This window comes from Manis javanica, chromosome 1, assembly GCF_040802235.1.
Source record: "Manis javanica isolate MJ-LG chromosome 1, MJ_LKY, whole genome shotgun sequence".
Taxonomy (NCBI): domain Eukaryota; kingdom Metazoa; phylum Chordata; class Mammalia; order Pholidota; family Manidae; genus Manis; species Manis javanica.
In genome coordinates, this window is record NC_133156.1 from 177,492,025 (window position 1) to 177,515,121 (window position 23,097).

The 23,097-nt window shown below is 36.1% G+C and overlaps 1 protein-coding gene across 2 annotated transcripts in view; it reads left to right on the forward strand.

The window, feature by feature from the left end:
• LRRTM4 (leucine rich repeat transmembrane neuronal 4) overlaps window positions 1-23,097 on the forward strand; it is a 694,254-nt gene that overhangs the window by 71,892 nt on the left and 599,265 nt on the right. The gene's annotated exons all lie outside the window — the stretch shown is intronic.

Consider the following 23,097-nt stretch of genomic DNA (forward strand, 5'->3'; position numbering starts at 1 on the left):
CTCAACTAAGGCTTATTGAGTTGATTTTAAGTAATTATGTGTCAAGAGAGTATCACATATGTGATTAGTTTTGTGCAGGACCTCATTTAAATAGTTTTGGATTAACTACTAGCACTTCAGTTACATGGGTATGGGACCTGCATCAATTCCTTCTTAGTGCTATTATATCAAAATTACTTTCTGAGGATCCTTAAGAAAATAGAAAGCAGATTGAAAGCATTTGAGTGTCAACTGAAAAATGAATACACATTTCAGCTTTTCTTTCTCATTCCTCCCTATATTCCCAACCTTCCAAAAGTCTGTGGTGTACTTTTATGACTAAAACCCAAGATTTCATAACTGTGAAAAATGGAAAATTTGACATAATAAAGGTTAAAACTTGCTAGTCATCAATGATGTTTTTAGTTCTATTATAGTAGATTAGGACCAGACATGTAGAAAACAATGATCTCCTGTCCTCATGCCTCCTTCACATGGAGTCCCTAAAGTAGACTCACACACAATGTGGAATGGGGTGATGTCAGAGAAGCCCTTGGCAAACCTTGGCTGAGATGCAGAGCTCTAGAAAGGCTGAGTTGGAGCAGGCAATTTAGATGTAAGGAGTTTGCAAGTACCCTTATTCCTCTGTGTCTAATTTTACAATGAGGTGATAAGTTGTGTCTGTGAGGACTCAGAGAAGGCCATGTCTCAAGTTACTCTTTTAGCAACATGGAACTGGAAAGAGAGGGAAATGGCCATTTCTTGAGGGTGTGGGTTGGTGTTGTGGAGGAAGTTACTTCAAATTATCATCAATGTCTGTCCAGCCATGTTGGAAATCCAAGGAGACAGATAAAGGTTAGAGAGTGCCCCGTTGGAAGACGGGAATGGGCAGAGGCAGGGTGAGTGGAAATGACAGAGGGTAGACGTGGTTTCCTGTGCTTTCAGGCATGACCATAGCTCATTAAATGTCTACTAGCTCAGACGATTTGGTTATCATCTTCTCCTCCCTTGAGGAAGAATACTGAAAGGGAGTAGGTGAAAGTGTCTGTGGAATAGGAAAAGGTACTCATAACTTCCCCAACCTCACATACTCTACTTCCTCTTTTTCCTCCAATTTTCATTTCCTCTTTAGTCTTTGGATTCAGTGTTCAAGGCCATAGGCAAAAGAAATGAGGAGGAAAATAGAAGCTGTAGAAGGAGTCTGGCTTTCTTCTATATGGAGCTATTTATTCAAATACTTAACTTTCTTTAGAGTCTTCTAAAACCTTTGAGAAAGATAGATTTGTGCCTTCAAAACCTCCACATCAAAAATTTACCCTGATTACATTTCCCAACTCAAATCATTTGCAGTCACAATCATCCAATGTGACTTTAAAGATTATATATATACAATGAGCCCTACATGAGAACATGATTCAAGTAACAGTGACGCATGCATTACAGTTGACGAGTTTACACTATGAGTCCTGCAAAATCTAATAACCCAAAAGAGATACTAAAATGCAGACAATAAGTCTTCTTTTCCTCTGCTGTATACAGTGTCCCCCCAGAATCAAAGTTTCCAATTGTGATTGAAGAAATTCATCATGACTCCATATATATATATATTTATAAATGCTCCATATCTATGTATAACTATCTATCTATCTATCTATCTATCATCTATCTATCTATCTATATCTATCTATTTATCATCTATCTATCTATCTATCATCTATCTATCTATCTATCTATCTATCTATCTATCTATCTATCTATCTATCATCTATCTATCTATCTATCTATCATCATCTGTCATCTATCCATCTCTCTCTAACTCAGACTGGCAGCCTAACAAATGGTAAGGAGTGTGGGCTCTTAGCATAAAATCACTTAGCCACTCTGTGCCTCTCCTCTTCCACCTGTAAAACAAGGGTAATACTGCAAAAACAAGGATAAAACAATGATATAATGACCTAATATGTGTGAGGTGCTTAGGACAGTTCTTAGCATATTCTAAGTGCTGCTAGTGTAACTCATAACTCTGAACAATCAAATGAACAAATTCTGCACATTTCCTGCCTTTTGTGAGAGGAAAGGAGGAAGAAGAAGGAAATGGGCCCGTCATTGGAAGAGAGTGGAAGGTCTCCCTCCTCAGCTGTAATACTGATTTTGCTTCCCATGGTTTTCCATTAATACAAAGGCAGTGCAATTACTAATAAAATAACCAATTGATCACATTTACTTTGTAATGTGTGTGTGTGTGTGTGTAATAAATATTTTAATTCCATTTTTTTGGTGGGTTAAAGGCCTAAAGAAGGGCAGGAAACCTGAGTTATCTTTAAGGACTCCTCCTCCAGTTCTTTTCTCATTAGAACATATTGGATAGCGGTAACCTTAAAATTCAAGGTGCAGAGATAAACAAAAGTTCTTTGGAAAAATATTTTTCGATTTTCTTGATAAAGACACTATTTCCCTCGAGGGATATTATCGTTGTTGCAGGCAAAAAAAAAAAATCTAAAAATGAAGCTAAGGAAGGTATTATGTGGACTATGAGTGATGATTTCATCATTGAAGTAATGGGCTGACCTCTACCACAAGCCAGGCATGCTCAGGCCTTGCCAATCATCTACAGGTGTCAGTAGTGGGACCACCCTGTGGGAGAGGAGGTCAGGACATGCTGAACCACTCACATCACAACAGCTGATTCTCATGCAGAATCTTCCTGACAGTGACAAAGGAGCTAATGCCACCTTCTGTGTAATATGGCACATGTCCTATTTTCTAGCCTCTTGAGATTGGATAAGAAATTAATTATAGAATGATTAAGGCAAGGGAACATTTCATAATTTATTTTCTCTCTTTGCCCCTTTCTCCTGTTTCCCCTACAGTTCACTCATCTAATCTGCTCTTTAAATAAACAATGCCTCCTCTGCTTCTTATGTAAAAGGAAAATGGTTAAGAAATAAATTGTACTTAATACAATGCTAAAATATCCACATTCAACATTAGTTACCAAAACCTTGGTGTGAAAATAGCTAAACCCAACAATAGTAGGAATATTCGCCAGCATCATTAAAGTACAGTTGGGTCTACTGTAACTTGACATATGTGAAATGCAAAATTGTGCATTGAAGTCCATAGGGCTTGTGGGAAACAGGGGGTTAGGGGCACAATACTCATGAACTTGGTCAGTGACATGTTTAGAAAATTCACAGGAGCCTACTTAAAAGTGTAGCAGAGTTGTATACATGTTAAACGGTAAAGAAATATAGAAATACTGCAATAAATATGGAACATAGCTTTGAAAAACACTTGAACTTTGTATGTGGAAGTGGATGTTAGAATGATTTGAGTTTATGAATTATTATACAGTGATAGGAGGGGGTTGTAGAAATTGGACACCAGATGCGGATGAGCATGTTTAATAACACAGTGAACTGAGGTTGCTGGTAGATGTTTGAAGCGTGTTTCCTACTGATTCTGTTCAGCTGGGTGCAGTTTTCTGCATTCACATAGTGTTCTTACAGGCACAATTCCACATAAGAAAATATATTTCATCTAGATATGGATACAAAGAATATACAAAGATATCTATGTTACATACACACACACACACTCATACACATTAATTGCCTTCAAACAAACTTGCATTTTCAAAATAAATATTATAGTAGAACTAACTATATGAAAAATTGGATACAGTATAGAAGTATTTGGAGTTATTAAAGTATTGAAGGATCTGATGAAAGATGTGAGTCTTCTCCCGTAAATATCCACATATACATGCATACATTAATGCATACTGTATATACAAGAAGATATCCATTGCTTAAGATTTCTTCCTCTGGTGCCATGGCTTAAAAGTTCTTTTGCATTGCAAGATTACATATCCTCTTCACCTTTATTTTGTACATGTTTTACTCATATTTTATAAACTGTAAAATCTCAAATGACAAATACTTATTTCATTCATCAAGAAATTTTTGAGCTCATTCTCAAATGTTTCTGTAATTGTGGGTACCGATGCGAGGCCCCAAAACCTGAGTTATTATTTGCATTGCTTTCCTATTCCAGGAGAGGGGAGTGGCATATTTCACCAAATTTGGGTTATAGAGATTGCCAGAGTACTTTTTACAGAGCGAAACTGCATTTATTAGAAGTTCACATAATAGGGCATCATGATTTTACAGTATTCTTATCTTAAGTGCTTTTTGTGGCTAAAGTCCAAACTCTGGCATTTGTTTACATCAGTAAAACGGAAGAGGAAAAACTGTGGTTGATGTTAAATCTTAATGGTACAAAAAAGGTGTGCATTTATGTTGGAGCTAGACCAAATTAGGCCCCATGTTGCAAATTGCTAATGATACTAAGTTAGACATAAGAATAATTTAAATATATTTTTATTCTTTTAAATTTTAATGTAAGATACATACATATATATGTATATATGTATTGTTGAAGATGATCAGCAAATACTGTCATCACTGCAGACCAATACATAGCAGTGATTCTCAGCCAGCAATGATTTTTGGCAACTTGGCAGGGGTCACTTGGCCACGTCTGGAGCTGTTGTTAGGTCTGGGGCAGGGTGTGCAATGGGCATGTGGGGGAAGAGACTAGGGTTGCTGGTAAGCAGCCTGCAATATATGAGAAACCTCCCCCTCCACACAAATAATTATATGACTCAACCAAAACATTTGAACCCAGGCACTGAGGTGAGATATGTTTATCAGTAGTGCTAAGATTGAGAAAACATGATTTGGAGGAAACAAACATTTTATTAACTTAAAAAAGCATATTGATTATTACATGCTGAGTGTTGCATTTAGTAAAGCATTGGTCCACACACCTCTAAAGTTATATGAAGATGCAACTGTTTTGAAAGTGCCCATATTATGTTGTGTATCAGTCCCCAATCCTGTCCCAAAGGAACTCAAAACATGGCACCTATTTATTTGGTGGATAAGATCTCATTGGGCAAAATAAAATTAGTGGTAATACCAATAATAGAAATAATTAACTTTGACTGCTTACTGGACTTGTTTTAAAAACTTTGCATGCTTTATTTCATTTAATTCTCATTGTAGTCCATGGGATAAGTACTCTTTTTCTTGCTGGTTTACACGTGAGGCAACTGGGAAGCTAAATACCCAAGCCACACAGCTTTCAGTAGTAAAACCAGGAAATGGGTAATGGAGACAGTTTACTTATGTGACCATTTTTATACATCTTGAAATTAGAGGCTCCAAACTTATTGTAACTGTGCCAAATGATGTTTGATTGGGGGAGTCAAATTGTGTATTGACATCCTGTGCATATTAAGGTTGCTTTCAAATGTACTTTTTTTGATGCTTAAGAGAGCAGTAAACTCTGCTTTTCTACATGTTCACACCCATGCTACATAAAAATTCAGAAATCATCTGACACATACACAGGATGTTACCTAACTAAACGAACCTGGATCTGCTCACCTGACACCTAGCAAAGCTGAACCCCAACATCCCGACATCCCTGAACCCCGATTGTGAGAGAAAGTGGACACTCCCATGCAAGGAGAACAGCTAGCCAGTGTTTAAGATCTCGAACTCACCACTGGCTTACAATCAAGGGTTTTTAAAAGCAAAGTTATGGGACAGGGTTGTAGAGTGTGTGATCAGCTCGTGCCCATTCTTCTGACTGGTCTGCGGTGCAGCGACAGGCTAATTTCAGAAATCTTAGTCATCAATCTTTTTGGCTCCAGCCAGTCAGGGGTCTATGTGCTTGAGGTCAAAAAGTGGCTCATTTGGTGGGGGTCTATGTTCCCGCAATATAGCTCAAGGATACTTGAGTCAAGAGTTTGTATATGGCTTGGAGGGGGAACTAAGAGTTCTGTTATCTGTTTAGTTTGCTTTACTTTGGTTTGCAAACTCCCATTTTCTTTAACCTCTAACTACCTAGTCTAATTTCCACACTCTGGGCCATGATTAAGCGACTCAGATCTGAGTGTGAGGGGCTTCATCAAAAGGGATTGATTTTGCAGTTACAAGAAGACATGGTTAAAAGGATTAAAAAAGGTAGAAGAGAGGAGAAAAGAGGGAAAAAGATATGCTAGAGATTTGATGTGTGAGTGTTAGAATAGAGCCATGCCATCTTCACATATATGAGGAGAGTTTCCCAGAGACAGAAAAAATAATGAAAACTGATCTCTCTGAACTCTTTGAAGTGTTATCCATATTGTCATAATTCTCACCATAACCTTGTGAAGCAAGTATTCCTATTATTCCCACTTCACATATGAGTAAACTGTAGCATAAAGAGATTGGACAACTTGTCCAGGCCATGCAGACAGCAAGAAACCAAGCTAGCATGTGAATCTGGACACAAAGGCTCTAGCATCCATGGTCTTATCCACACTTGAAGAGGCATGAGACCTAAAACAAGGAAAATTAGTGCCTGAGATATCTGGACAAAGTTTCTAAACATAAACCAGTTAGGAATTGATCTCATTTTGCCAATCATCACTGTGTGTGTGTGTGTGTGTGTGTGTGTGTGTGAGAGAGAGAGAGAGAGAGAGAGAGAGAGAGAGAGAGAGAGAGAGAGAGAAAGACAGGAAAAGTGCATACACTCTGAATTTTAATGTATTTAAAACCCACTTAAAATAGGGCAATAAACAAAAATGACATGAAGATGTGTGAAACTGATGAATTTTTCTGATATTTTTCAACTGATAGAAGCTGGAAGCTGAAATAACTTACTGAAAAAAGTTGTTCAGTTATCTCTGAATTTAACAGACACTCCTGTGTTGAATCCAGTGATTATCATGTTTGGCTGAAATCAATATTTGAAGATTTTTACTTTTTTAAACTTAACTTTTGTAAAACTTGTTTTTCAAATTATAACAACATATGATTATTGTGTGAAGTAAAAGAATAAATACTGAGATATCCATGCAAAAACTATCATGCACTTCCATCATATCTACTCATTCCTGTTTCCATCCCTGAAATAATCAATTCTGTGAGCCTAGAGTCGGTCATTCCACATAGTTCCTTATTAAACATAATAGAAAGGAAACATCTATGATCTTCTAAGAGTAAGGAATAATGTCACAATAATGAGAGGTTTAACTTCAGAAAGCATGGCTTTTTATTGGAAACAAAGGTCACTTATGTTGAGTAAGTGGTCTCCTGGAACTTTGTGACTGTGTGACTTGCTCTTTGTGTATCCACATGAGCCATATCTCTTACATGAACAATATGTTAAATTGTCTGTCTGTGAGCACCTACCCAGGACCTCAGTGTTCAACTGATTTGCTGTTACATTAGTAAGAAGGAACTTTAATTCTTAATAACCATCTTGCTAAGGTCCTTGGATTTTGTTATGCAAATCTTCTTTTAGAGATACCAATTAACTTTTATTTACCTGTTTAAGTGGACTTCACAGGCATTCTCTAACTTGATTCCTTTAAACAAAGCTCTTATGACTAAGATCTGATCAGCCTGCTCTTGTCTATGTGTCTTTGTTCAAAGCTTCTTTCTTTCTACTTGTTTATTACTCTTAATTTTCTTTAGGTATTCAATCTAAGCGAGAGTCTTTTTGTTACTATGCGGTTGCCTGATGTTGCTATCGTTATGAACCACATTGGTGAGGAGATTTAATTTAGAAATGAATCAATCAACTTCATATCAGAGGTCTTTATTAAGAAAGCTATTATACTTTATGTAGTCTTAGAAGATGCTATTGTGGCTCTGAAAAATGCTTACATTTATATTATTTGTTTTTCTCTCATGGAATTCAGAATGTTTCATGTGTTATAAGTTTTATTATTCCAGGAGCTCATTCAGCTAATGATAGTAGTAATTATAAACAATAATAAATAGCTAGCATACATTGAGTGTTAAACATGATAAAGACATTAAAACATAAATATTGAGTTCAAGTATATGTTGCTTCTGAGATTATAAGAACTTTATTTATAATACCTATTTTAGTAAAAATAACCATGTGCAGTATCTACCTATCCATGTGTATGTTTTCAGAGTACAAAAATCATAAAATATTTATTGAGCACCATATAGGTTTTACATCCTCTGTGGCACCATCATTTTTTCCCCTGGACAAATACCAGTGTGTCTAATTGGTGGGTCTGCATCCAGTCTGACCCCCTTCCAATCTCTATGACTCATTAGAGAGCCATCTAGCATAAGCTCAAATACGATTGGTTCATTTGCACTATTCCCTTTTGAAACCTTTCCTAGAATTAAAAGAAAGACCACACAGCATTCAGAGTCCTGGCTTGACTGACTCCTACTTGCTCCTCCAGCCCATTTTATACAATTTTCCAGTTTCTCCTTCATTGGAGCCACACCACCTTGCTTTGAGACCCTTTTGTTAGCCACAACATCTCATGACATAGGGCTTTTGAGCATGCCATTATTTCTCATAATAATGAGGATAAAAATAAGAATATGACTATGAATACAGGAAGCTAACATGTATTCCGTGAGCCCTTACTCTGGCCCAGAAACCCACTACAGCACTATACATGCATTATATTACCCAGTCCTCACAAAGACCATGAGAGTGAGACTCATTAGCACAAACACCTAGAATGTCCCCACCCTCCCTCTGTGGAGTTAAAATCTTTTGGCTCCATCAGACTTCTACCTACACATCACTTCTCCAGGTGTATTGTCTTTGACCTCCTTGGCTTGGCTAAATCCACCTAACACACCTCAAAATATGTGTGTTTTTTATGTTCAAATAGCATTCACAAGTACAATAAGGGAGGGAAAAGTGTCTTTTGTTGCTTACCATTGAATTCTCAGAGTTCCTCATAGGGCCTGAAACATAAATAGTACCAGCAAACATTTGCTGTAACAATATGCATATTTGATTTGAGGAATTTAAGGAACTTCAACATAGACTCAAACACTCTCATGTCTTTAGGCAATGTTGATAACAGAAGAACTTAACACACATGTGGTTGGAGGGAAGTCATATTGAAGGTGCTCATGTAATCACCGCACTATGTGGTAGTAGGTTATGAAAATTTTATTTTGTTTCTGGAAGGAAGAACAGTTGTGGTATATAAAATTTCTTCTTGCTTCCATCCAAATACATGAACCACTGAGTGTTAGGGGATCTGAAATGCCATCAGGTATAAGAACCATCATTATGTTATAGACATCCTGCAAAGAAAATGAAAATATGACATGATGCATTCTTGTCAGTTGGAAACTTTTATATTTTACTTATTTAAACAATGCTTTAAGACTAGTTAGACAATGCTATGTACATTGATAAAAGGAAAATACATGTGAAATAAATTGATTATGGGACTTCTAAAACCTCCTCACATTTAGTGCCCTGCTTCTCTGGATCAGGTTTTAACTCAGAGTCCTCTGCCCACGTCACTCCACATTACATTGCTCCCTTGAATACCGAGAATGCTGGTGGAACCATGTTTCTGAAGATAATGCTCCACTCTTATTACCCCTCTGCTTTCTTTGCTTGTTTTCTTGTCCTGTTTAGTGTCGTTCTTTTCCCAATCTGATCTGTTCTGACGTTTTCTTGATTATACTTTCTTGTTTTTAGCAGAAAGAAAACTTCTAGGCAAAGTCAGCACTCTCATCCCTACTGCAAATGCTCCTTAAATGGTTTATTGACTAAAACAATGAACAGCCACAGTTGTCAGGCAGAGCAGACAGAAATAACAAACTTATGCTTATTCAGGCAAGGAAAACTATGTCCAACTTCCATTTAGTGGACTATCATTATAAGATGTGAAAAAAGTGTGCTTTGAAGGCTCATTGAAATATATGTAGTGATTATATACTCTCATTGTGTGTACAGCACTATGATAAATTTATTTATTTTTGGTCATTATATCTCACAACTCGGGCCAGGCAAGTGTAATTATCTTTATTTCACAGATGAGGAAAGAAAAGCTATGAGAGAGAAAGGGATTCATTGACTTGCCCCCAAATAATATGACTAATAAAAATCTGACATATAAATCTGCATTTGTAATGTGGAATAGCAAAAGTATTAACTAATTAGGTGATTGTGAGCATTAAATGAGGTGATCCACTTAAAGTACTTAGCACAATATTGGAAAATAGTAAGTACCCATTACATTATTAATTATATTATCCATTTATTCAACAAGTATTTTTGAGCATCTATATGGGAAAACTTACTGTTTTTAGGCATTGGGTATAATTTATAAAATGATAATCATTTAAAAAAAACTCAGTCCTTGCTTTCCTCAGTATTTATTCTAGTGGATTGTTAATAAAGATGTAGCTCTTCACTTATAAGATTTGGTTTAAATAAATTATACCAGATCATCTTCAGTTCAAGGTGAGATAGGGATGTTTGGACATTAAACAGGCTTTCCACAAATGTATTGTAGTATACAAATATGTTAACAAAGTCAAGCTCTTCAGGCAGACTATTTTAGCAGATTAAGTTCATTGTGAGAATGTTTTTTGTAAGAGTAAATAATGTCAACAGTGCCAACATGTACAACTGCACAACAAGATGTCATTGAGTTTAGGAGAGCACCTCTTAATAGGTATGAAAGATGGCCAATCAGGACTCTTCCATTAAAGTATTACACTCATTCCTGCAAAATATTGTCTATGTGGCAAATGGAAAGAAACCATACCTAAATTTTCCTGGGTCATTGAAGCTATACTCATCTAAAAGAATTTTTGTCCTCAGCATAGTTTGAAATTAATATGTAATATTAGACACCATATCCACTAGAAATAAAGTATATTTGCACAGCCTTTGTAAGAATTAATTCAGTGTCAGTTAATCAACTGATAACTGCTGAAATGGTACTGATCTGAAAGCTTAAAGACAGGAGCTCCTGAGTTTTAGATTGTTTGGCATTAATATTCTGAGTGATAAATGTCCAAAATAAAATAATTTCACAGCAAATATTTAATTCCTTAATAAATGCTGGGAGAGACATTTATTCCTGATTTTTGTCTCCAGTAGACTCTGTGCTCCCATGCTTTTATCTCTCACACATGAGTTTTAATACATTCTCGGGCCTGTTGGTAGAATTTTCAATGGCATCGCTCTCTCCTTTGCCAGTGTCACATCACTTTAATTAGTGTATTGCAAAAATCTTATTATTTGATGGGACAGATATCACTGTTGGTATTTAGATGTACTAGGACCTGCTGGCTTGGTTCATTTCACACTAGCTGCGACATTCACAATAATACACAGAAGTTCCCTGTTTCAGTAGCTTGGTCTTCAAAATGAAAATAATGATATTGCCTTTCACATAGTTTTGTTCTGAGGATTAAATGAGATAATGCATATAAACTAGCACAGCACTGGCCTTTAGACAGCACACAGCTGAGGAGCGTTTCTGTTGTTGTTACTATTCCTTTTGCTGGTTTCAGAGAGCCCATATCTTTCTTAACATACCAATTCTATTCACTCCTAAATATAATCCTATTTGGATTCTGATTGCTATTGCATTGAATTTAGAGGTTAATGTTTGGAAAATAGTATGTCTTCTCATTTGATAGATTTTTTTTTTTATTAATTGCTTCCTCCAAGAGGGTTACTTTTCTGCTAAGCTCCTAAATGGAATAGATTTTCAGTTTTTCTTGTTAGATAACAGAAAAATAAATAAAGCTGTGATTATTTCCATATTTGGCTTTACTTGGTCAAGGCTTTATTCCTTGACATGCAATTATAATAGAAAGAGGAGGAGGAAGAAGGGGAAGGAAGGAGAGAAAGAGAAGGAAGAGAAATATGAGTATTTAGCATTTAAATCAGTTGATACAGGACTGTGAAGAGCTTTAAGTGGTGAATTAATCTAATTGTTTCCACACTCTGAGTTTGGTCCTGGTTTACTGCTGTTTATAGGTACACCATCTCAGGCTTAAAAAGGTCGAGTAATATCATCATCCAATCACTTCACCTGAGTCTGAAGACCATGAACTTGACACTGCTGCTTTGTCTCCTTAGTTTGTAAAGAGGCTTTAAGTATGGTTTGAGTGACTCTGCTTCAAGTGGCTCTCTGGACTATTCCTTAACTTCTAATTGACAGGATACCTTAGTTCATTTTATTATTAAGTTCTAGTGCTATTGCGTTATGCCCACATAACAGGGTCTATTTTATGCTTTTCAGAAAGTCTGAGATTGTATCTTCGTTATAAATGAGACCTACTTTTGTAAACTATTCATGCTTACTGGAATGAAGAATTGTTTTCTATTTAAAGGGTTCACAGTTTGATATGTCTTTGCTTATACCTGTGCTAGCAGCAACCTGTATTTTTTTACAAGTTTCTCTAACTTATATTTTTCTAATTGTCATTATCAAGATAGAAACAGTAGCTTTTAGATTCCAATATGTATTTTTTTACCCTTCCCACAAAATAAACGTTTTTAAAAAAGCCTGAAATTCACATTACTAATCTATTAATTTCTTTATCATTTAATCTATGTCAAGATTATTTTGGACATTTTCATTCAGTACTACTACAATATTCACCACTCTACTAAAATACATGAATTGTGTTCATTTTGTAGTTTGGCAATATACTTTGTATATATTTTGGAAACACTTTGTAAACATTTCACAGGCTCTGAAATAAGAATATATTCATTACAATTTTGTGATCTAGCTCTCTTGAACTTTAAGAAATTTAGTAAAATGCTGTCATTTATACACTAATAGTGCTATTAGTTACAAGAGTTTAAATCTCCATAACAATGTGATAATAATGTTGCTATACATACAGAGTAGCTGTACTTACAGTATGCTGGTAATTATTTATAATTGTTTAATAATTCCAGCATAGTTTCTTCTCTGCTCCCATTTGGAGGAAATTAAAAGAGAAATGGTATATTGTAAATGCTCAGTAAATATGTGCTTATTTATTCCATTATTATAGTCAAGAGAGAAAAATATTCGAAGAGGTAATGAAAAACTATTAAATCGCTCATGGAAACAAAAAAAAAAGCTAAAATAGATGTTCAATAAATGTTCTGGCCTTATATTTTCTATTAAACATGATTCAATTAATTTAGAAATGTACTTGTTATGTTCTTTTTAATCACTTTGATAACTTTACAAGAGTGATGTTAATATTTTACATTTATCTAGTGAGTTAAACATCCCTACTAGAAGTATACTTTTTTCCAATTCAATGAGTTTTCATTCTTTTCTATGAAAAGGTTATACTCCAATTTCCTCAAAGCAAGTTGGTTATTTTTTAATATTTTTCTTTGCAAATACTGGGTGTAATAGCTCTAACACCATGGCTTAAAAAGTCAGTGGGGTTGAGATAATACAATTACCTTGTTTTCTTGCATGAGTCAACAAATAAAATTCATTAGAGGACTGAATCTCTGTATAATATGAGGCTGTTGTGAAAGGCAAAGCATATTTCAAATTTCTTATGCTTGATTTCTCAGAAGGGCATATTTAATAAGCTCAACTTTTCATGTTTTAAAGTACCATTGATATTTCTGATTTATTTTACTATTCTAAACATCTTGCTTGATAAAAAATTCATAAAAATCATCATATTTAGCCAACTAGAAATGTAACAGGCCAGTATTGTTGAAAGGTCATCTTAATTAAAAAGGATAATCTTAGCAAAATTATTATACCCTGGGTTCTTTCTAATCAGATCACTGTCAAAACAGATAACCAGAATTTTCTTTCTAATCCTATAAACTAAACATATGAGTTTTTAGGATAGATCATTTATTTATATTAGTATTTAAGTTGCTATACTTTGTGTGGATTCTCAGCTGACTAAAATAAAACAAAAAAACAACTCTTTATTTTGGTTGTTCCAAGAACTGATTGCAAGTTACATTAAGTCTATGCCCTTAAACTTTTTCTGCTACTTTAAGAGTTTGTGAGTTGACAGTATAATTTGCCTATACAAATAAAATATTACCTTCATACCTAATATGTAACATGTAGAAAATAGTTCAGTATTACTTATCATTATAGGACTAGGCAAAAAAATAAAGTCTTGGTAAGAGTAAAAGCATAACATTTTTTACTTCTTTTCTCTCTTACTAAATTTCATCATCTAAAAGTTGCATATTATGACTTACCCATTTTATCCACCTAGAGGTTTCTAGAATCTTTTCGTTTGTTCTTATGCATGTCATTTTGGACGTAATGATTTCTACAAAAAACTAATCTCTTTTCACTGGTCTTAAATTTGCTTCCTCCTAACATCAAGGTGTGACTCCTATTTTTAGTTTCACTTTTTATGACATTATATAATTATATGAAATTAATTATATTAAGTATATAATGAATTAGCTGTTTTTATACATATAATTAATGTGATTAATTTTCTATGATTATCTGACAAACTTAGCATTGATCTTCGAAGACAGATGATTTTCCTGTTTTTTAGTCATCATTAGGCTAAAATCATGGACATCACTGGAGGCTAGTATTGCAACTCTGCCACTTTGCAACACACTTGACTTTGGTAAATGGTGTATAGCCTATTAATGATTTTTACTTCCTGCTCTGGGCATTCTTTCTTATAATAGTCCATAAAAATACACAGCATGTTTTTATCACTTTGTAGAACAATTCAATTAATTTTAGTATTGCTTTAATATCTTTCCTTCAACATTCTATCTTATTTGAAATTACCAATGTCTCTCCTAATCACATATGTTTCCATATAAATGGAGAGTCAGAACTGTCTAGGGAGAGATATTGTTGTGGTGAAAATAAAGGATTTAAAACTTAAATAAGGCCATGAATCACACATCTCTCTGATAGTTCCATTGGTCCTTGATTTATTTTCCCCCTCATGGTTATGGTCAAATTAACTATGGTTTTAATCTCCTGGCTTTACAGTTAACCAAGTTGTATGTTTATTATTTCTAGGATAATTGACCTGTCTAAGAATTTTTAGCTGAAGCAATAAAGCAATTCAATGAAGGGATGGTTGACTAACAACACTTAAAAACATGTCTTATGATGCAAGTTCTTTTCCATGAATTGTAGAAATGTCTTCAGTCATCTAATTACTTGGACTCAAGTCTTCAGTATCAATTATGAGGCCACTAGAATCAGGAATCTGGGAAAGAAAAAGGTCACTTGAGAAGCCCCTCACCCACTTTAAATAAGAATCAGCAGTTCTCAATTAGGTACCACATTGCTCCCCCAGGCAATAACTGATAAGGTCTAGAGATGTTTTTCGTTGCCAAAATTGGGTGTGGAGGTGCTTTGGATTAAGGATGGCAGTGTAAGAGGAGAGACAGAGGCTTCCTCCTAAAACTGGATACAATTAGAAAATATAGTTGGCGCAACTAATCCTGAGAGAGTGACAGGAAACAGGATGGCGTCAGACTGCACACACCTGGAGAAAAGAGCAGACCTCACCGAATGGGGTAATGTATCAGAGCTGTGGCTCCACAGGACCCGAGCCCTTCCCCAACCCCAGCTCATGGCGGGAGGAAGAGAAAGAGAGCAAGGAGGGAGTGGAAGGCTTGGAACTGCTGAATACCTAGCTCCAGAGATCTGCTCTGGGAGCACAAACCTACATTTCATACTGCTTTCATGAGACTCGCATGACTACTGGGTTGGAAAGTTAATACAGGCAGAGTTCCTGGAGAGACTGGGATTCTGGTCACTTGTGGAAAGCAGGGATGCATATCTGGCAGCTCTGGGACAAAAACTTATACCTGTGTGCCAAACCCACTGGCTCAGGCAGTGGAGACAGGCACAGCAGCGGCTGGGAGGCGGGAAACAGCTCTTTCCTCCCCCCAGGCACCAGTACCGATCCCCTGCAACCCTCTGACATTGCTTCAGGGGCTGAGCAGCTCCAGAATAGAGCTTTTGGACACTGGAGGGCGCCATATAAAAACATGAAACGCCAAAGGAACCTTGACCAGAGTGAAATTATTAATAGAACTCCTGAGAAAGATATAAATGATATGGACCTCGTGACTCTTACTGAAAGGGAGTTCAAAATAAAAATCATCAACATTCTAATGGAGGTACGGAAAGATATCCAAGAACTCAGGAATGTATTCAGGTCAGAGATCCAATCATTGAAGAGTATGATGGAGGGTATTAAAAGCAGGTTGGATATGGTGGAGGAGACAATAAATGAAACAGAAACTAGAGAAGAGGAATACAAAGAAGCTGAGGCACAGAAAGAAAAAAGGATCTCTAAGAATGAAAGAATATTGAGAGAACTGTGTGACTAATCCAAGCGGAATAATATTTGCATTATAGGGATACCAGAAGAAGAAGAGAGAGAGAAAGAAGGGATAGAAAGTGTCTTTGAGGAGGTAGTTGCTGAAGACTTCCCCAATCTGGGGAAGGAGATAGTCTCTCAGGCCATGTAGATCCACAGATCTCCCAACACAAGGGACTGAAAGAAGACAACACCAAGACACGTAGTAATTAAAATGGGAAAGATCAAGTATAAGGACAGACTGTTAAAAGCAGCCAGAGGCAGAAATAAGATCACATACAAAGGAAAGCCCATAAGACTAACATCAGACTTTTCAGCAGAAACCTTACAGGCCAGAAGGGAGTGGCATGATGTATTTAATGCCATGAAGCAGAAGGGCCTGGAACCAAGATTCCATTATCTGGTGAGATTATCATTTAAATTTGAAGAAGGGATTAAACAATTTCCAGATAAGCAAAAGCTGAGAGAGTTTACCTCCCACAAACCATCTCTGCAGTCTATTTTGGAGGGACTGCAATAAATGGAAGTGTTCCTAGGGTTGGATAGCTGTCACCAGAGGTAGTAAAATCACGGTAGGAAGGGTGGAGCAGCCAATTGCGAGGAAAATGCAAAATTAAATTGACTATCCCCAAAGTCAATCAAGGTATAGACAAAAAGTACAGAATTTGATACCTAATATATAAAGAATGAAGGAGGAAGAAAAAGGAGGAGAAATTGAAAACAACCTTTAGATTGTGTTTGTAACACAGCATACTAATGAGTTAAGTTAGACTCTTAGATAGTAAGGAAAGTAACCTGGAACCTTTGGTAACCACGAATCTAAAGCCTGAAATGGCAATAAGTACATACCTATCGATAATCACCCTAAATGTAAACAGACTGAATGCACCAATCAAAAGACATAGAGTCACTGAATGGATAAAAAAACAAGACCCATCTATATGCTGCTTACAAGAGACTCACCTCAAACCCAAAGACATGCACAGACTAAAAGTCAAGGGATGGAAAAAGATATTTCATGCAAACAATAGGGAGAAAAAGGTAGGTGTTGCAGTACTAGTATCAGACAAAATAGACTTGAAAACAAAGAAAGTAACAAGAGATAAAGAAGGACATTACATAATGATAAAGGCCTCAGTCCAGCAAGAGGATATAACCATTATAAATATATATGCACCCAACACAGGAGCACCAGCATATATGAAACAAATACTCACAGAACTAAAGGAGGAAATAGAATGCAATGCATTCATTTTAGGAGACTTCAACACACCATTCACTCCAAAGGACAGATCCACCAGACAGAAAATAAGTAAGGACACAGAGGCACTGAACAACACACTAGAACAGAAGGACCTAATAGACATCTATAGAACTCTACACCCAAAAGCAACAGGATACACATTCTTCTCAAGTACACATGGAACATTCTCCAGAATAGACCACATACTAGGCCACAGAAAGAGCCTCAGTAAATTCCAAAAGATTGAAATCCTACCAACCAACTTTTCAGACCACAAAGGTATAAAACTAGAAATAAATTCTACAAAGAAAGCAAAAAGGCTCACAAACACATGGAGGCTTAACAACACACTCCTAAATAGTCAATGGATCAAAGACCAAATTAAAATGGAGATCCAGGATTATATGGAAATAAATGAGAACAACAACACAAAGCCCCATCTTCTGTGGGACGCAGCAAAAGCAGTCTTAAGAGGAAAGTATATAGAAATCCAGGCATATTTAAAGAAGGAAGAACAAACCCAATTATCAAAATTGGAAAAAGAAGAACAAATGAGGCCTAAGGTCAGCAGAAGGAGGGACATAATAAAGATCAAAGAAAAAATAAATAAAATTGAGAAGAATAAAACAATAGAAAAAATCATTGAAACCAAGAGCTGGTTCTTCAAGAAAATAAACAAAATAGATAAGCCTCTAGCCAGACTTATTAAGAGAAAAAGAGAATCAACACACATCAACAGAATCAGAAATGAGAAAGGAAACATCACGATGGACCCAACAGAAATACAAAGAATTATTAGAGACTACTATGAAAACCTATATGCTAAAAATCTGGAAAACCTAGGAGAAATGGACAAATTCCTAGAAAAATACAACCTTCCAAGACTGACCCAGAAACAAACATCAAATCTAAACAGACCAATTACCAGCAACGAAATTGAAGTGGTAATCAAAAAAATACCCAAGAACAAAACCCCCGGGCTAGATGGATTTACCTCGGAATTTTATCAGACATACAGAGAAGGCATAATACCCATTCTCCTTAAAGTTTTCCAAAAAATAGAAGAGGAGAGAATACTCCCAAACTCATTCTATGAAGCCAATATCACCCTTATAACCTGATCAGGCAAAGACCCCACCAAAAAAGAAGACTATAGACCAATATCCCTGATGAACATAGATGCAAATATACTCAACAAAATATTAGCAAACCGAATTCAAAAATATATCAGAAGGATCATACACCATGACCAAGTGGGATTCATCCCAGGGATGCAAAGATGGTACAACATTCGAAAATCCATCAACATCATCCACCACATCAACAAAAAGAACAAAAACCACATGATCATCTCCATAGATGCTGAAAAAGCATTTGACAAAATTCAACATCTATTCATGATAAAAACTCTCAACAAAATCTATATAGAGGGTAGGTACCTTAACATAGTAAAGGCCATATATGATAAACCCACAGCCAACATCATACTGAACAGTGAAAAGCTGAAAGCTTTTCCTCTGCGATCAGGAACAAGACAGGGATGCCCACTCTCCCCAATGTTATTCAACATAGTACTGGAGGTCCTAGCCACGGCAATTAGACATAACAAAGAAATACAAGGAATCCAAATTGGTAAAGAAGTTAAACTGTCACTATTTGCAGATGACATGATATTGTACATAAAAAACCCTAAGAACTCCACTCCAAAACTACTAAAACTGATATCGGAATACGGCAAATTTGCAGAATACAAAATTAACAGACAGAAATCTGTGGCTTTTCTATACACTAACAATGAACTAATAGAAAGAGAATTCAGGAAAACAATTCCATTCACAATTGCGTCAAAAAGAATAAAATACTTAGGAATAAACCTTATCAAGGAAGTGAAAGACCTATACCCTGAAAAGTGTAAGACTCTTAAGAGAAATTAAAGAGGTCACTAACAAATGGAAACTCATCCCATGCTCCTGGCTAGGAAGAATTAATATTGTTAAAATGGCCATCCTGCCCAAAGCAATATACAGATTTGATGCAATCCCTATCAAATTACCAACAACATTCTTCAACGAACTAGAACAAATAGTTCAAAAATTCATATGGAACCACCAAAGACCCTGAATAGCCAAAGCAATCCTGAGAAGGAAGAATAAAGTGGGGAGGATCTTGCTCCCCAACTTCAATCTCTACTACAAAGCCACAGTAATCAGGACAGCTTGGTACTGGCACAAGAACAGAGCCACAGACCAGTGGAACAGAATAGAGACCCCAGATATTAACCCAAACATATATGGTCAATTAATATATGATAAAAGAGCCATGGACATACAATGGGGAAATGACAGTCTCTTCAACAGATAGTGCTGGCAAAACTGGACAGCTACATGCAAGAGAATGAAACTGGATCACTGTCTAACCCCATACACAAAAGTAAATTTGAAATGGATCGAAGACCTGAATGTAAGTCATGAAACCATAAAACTCTTAGAAAAAAAATAGGCAAAAATCTCTTGGACATAAACATGAGCAACTTCTTCATGAACATATCTCCCCAGGCAAGGGAAACAAAAGCAAAAATGAACAAGTGAGACTATATCAAGCTAAAAAGCTTCTGTACCGCAAAGGACACCATCAATGGAACAAAAAGGCATCCTACAGTATGGGAGAATATATTCGTAAATGACAGATCTGATAAAGGCTTGACATCCAAAATATATAAAGAGCTCATGCACCTCAACAAACAAAAGGCCAATAATCCAATTAAAAAATGGGCAGAGAAGCTGAACAGACAGTTCTCCAAAGAAGAAATTCAGATGGCCAACAAACACATGAAAAGATGCTCCACATCACTTGTCATCAGAGAAATGCAAATTAAAACCACAATGAGATATCACCTCACACCAGTAAGGATCACCACCATCCAAAAGATAAACAACAACAAATGTTGGCAAGGTTGTGGAGAAAGGGGAACCCTCCTACATTGCTGGTGGGAACGCAAATTAGATCAACCATTGTGGAAAGCAGTATGGAGGTTCCTCAAAAAGCTCAAAATAGGAATACCATTTGACCCAGGAATTCTACTTCTAGGAATTTACCATAAGAATGCATCACTCCAGTTTGAAAAAGACAGATGCACCCCTATGTTTATCACAGTAGTATTTACAAAAGCCAAGAAATGGAAGCAACCTAAGTGTCCATCAATAGATGAATGGATAAAGAAGATGTGGTACATATACACAATGGAATGTTATTCAGCCATAAGAAGAAAACAAATCCTACCATTTGCAACAACATGGATGGAGCTAAAGGGCATTATGCTCAGTGAAATAAGCCAGGCGGAGAAAGACAAGTACCAGTGATTTCACTCATATGTGGAGTATAAGAACAAAGAAAAACTGAAGGAACAAAACAGCAGCAGAATCACAGAACCCAAGAATGGACTAACGGTTACCAAAGGGAAAGGGACTGGGCAGGAGGGGTGGGAAGGGAGGTATATGGGCAGGGTAAAAGAAAGGGGGCCTTATGATTAGCATGTATAATGTGGGGGGAGCATAGGGAGGGATGTGCAAGTAGTGAGTCTAGTTGCACTTACAGAGAAGACAAGTAGTGAGTCTACAGCATCTTACTACACTGATGGACAGTGACTGTAATGAGGTTTGTGTGGGGGGGACTTGGTGAAAGGGGGAGTCTTGTAACCATAATGTTCTTCATGTAATTGTAGATTAATGATAATAAAATGAATTTTAAAAATTATCATCAATGATATTTAACTACAAAAAAAAAATTGTGCTTTGGGGTCTTTGAGGGTAAGACAGACCAGATCATAGAACCTCCAACCCTCTATTCCTAACAAAAGTGAACTACCAAAATGAATAAAAATTTAAAAAGTAAAAACCCGTAAAGAAAAAATAATTTACCAACAATGAAGCAATGGAAGGAGCCCAATCTTGTAATTATGTCCTAAGCATCAAAAGATGATCACCAATGAAAAAGACCAGGTTTTCTGACAAATGAAAAGAGCTACTAATGCTGCCCCCAATCCCTGAGAATTTACAAAATCGAGAATTCTCATTATACATAGCTGATTAAACAGCAGAATAAGATAAAAAGATTGCAGAGCTAAGGAAACAACTTAGCCAAATAATACTAGAATGGAACAAATAAATGAATTAGAAATAGCAAGAAACATGTTTGAAAACTGAATTGAAAAACAGATGAAAATATTTGAGATGAGTGCAGTGAATGAAGAATTTCAGAAACAGATTAAAGTAATTCTCAAGAGGTAATTTATGAAGACAAAGATATTCTAACATACACATAATTGGTGTCCCAAAAAAAGGAATCAAAAAGAATTGAAAGATACAATACAGAAAAGTTTTTCTGAACTGTTGGAATGAGTCTTCAGATTTTAAAGTGCAGTATATTCTAGGAAATCTGACAGAACATGACACCAAAACAAATCCTAGTGAAGTTAATGAACTTCAAGAATGAAGAAAGACTTCTTCACCACTGAGACAGAAAGAGCAAATCACCAAAGGGTCTCTAACTCTTCACCTCAAGATTCAGTGACAGGCGGCAATGGAGCAATGTGCCCAAAGTTCTGAATAGGAAAAAGGTGACTTAAGTATATTATTGCCAAACAAGTTGTCAGATATAATGCTGAGTACTCTTAAGCATGCAAGAACTCAGGGAGTACAACACCCATGAGCCCTTCTTAAGGAAACGTTTTGATAAGAGAGATGAATCAAATAACTGAATAATGGAGGAGCTTGTAGAAACAGGACTGGTGAAGTTATATGAAGAACCAAGACCAGAATTCAGCCATAAAAAGAAAATGAATCTTACCATTTGCAACAACATGGATGGAGATAGAGGGTATTATGCTCAGTGAAATAAGCCAAGTGGAGAAAGACAAGTACCAAATGATTTCATTCATGTTGGAGTAGGACAACAAAGCAAAACTGAAGGAACAAAAAAGCAGCAGACTCACAAACTCACAAGAAGGGAGTAGCGATTACCATAGGGAAGGGGGTGGGGAGGGATGGAGAAGGGGATTAAGGGGCATTATAATTAGCACCAACAATTTAGGTAGGTCACGGGGAAGGCAGTGTAGATAGCATGGAGAAGACAACTAATGACTCTCTAGCATCTTACTACGCTGATGGACAGTGACTGCAATGGGGTGGGTGAGGGAACTTGATAATATGGGTGAATGTAATAACCACACTGTTGCTCATGTGAAACCTTCTTTAGATTGTATATCAGTGATATCTTAATTTTAAAAAATCATATAAAGAAAGAACCAAGACCAAACTGGGAATTATAGGCACAGATTGCAAATATTACAAACCTTATTAATATAACTAATAGATTGGTGTTAGGGAAGCGGAAGTATTAAAGTTAATCTCATCTTATTTTCAGAGCAAGGTTGATACTATCTTTAAATGTATCTCTTTTTCAGTAAGCTTGGATGGATTTTTAAAGAAATACCTGCTATTTGGGATAAAGAAAATATTTAAAGTTTAAAAAAAAAAAATTGGGGGTGGAGGCTCTGCTGGCATCTAGTGGAGAGGCCAGGGATTCCACTAAACCTGCTGCAGTGCCCTGAACATCCCATCACGACCAAGAATTATTTAGCTCAAAATTTCAATAGTGCCAATGCTGAGAATCCCTTCAACTGGAGAAACA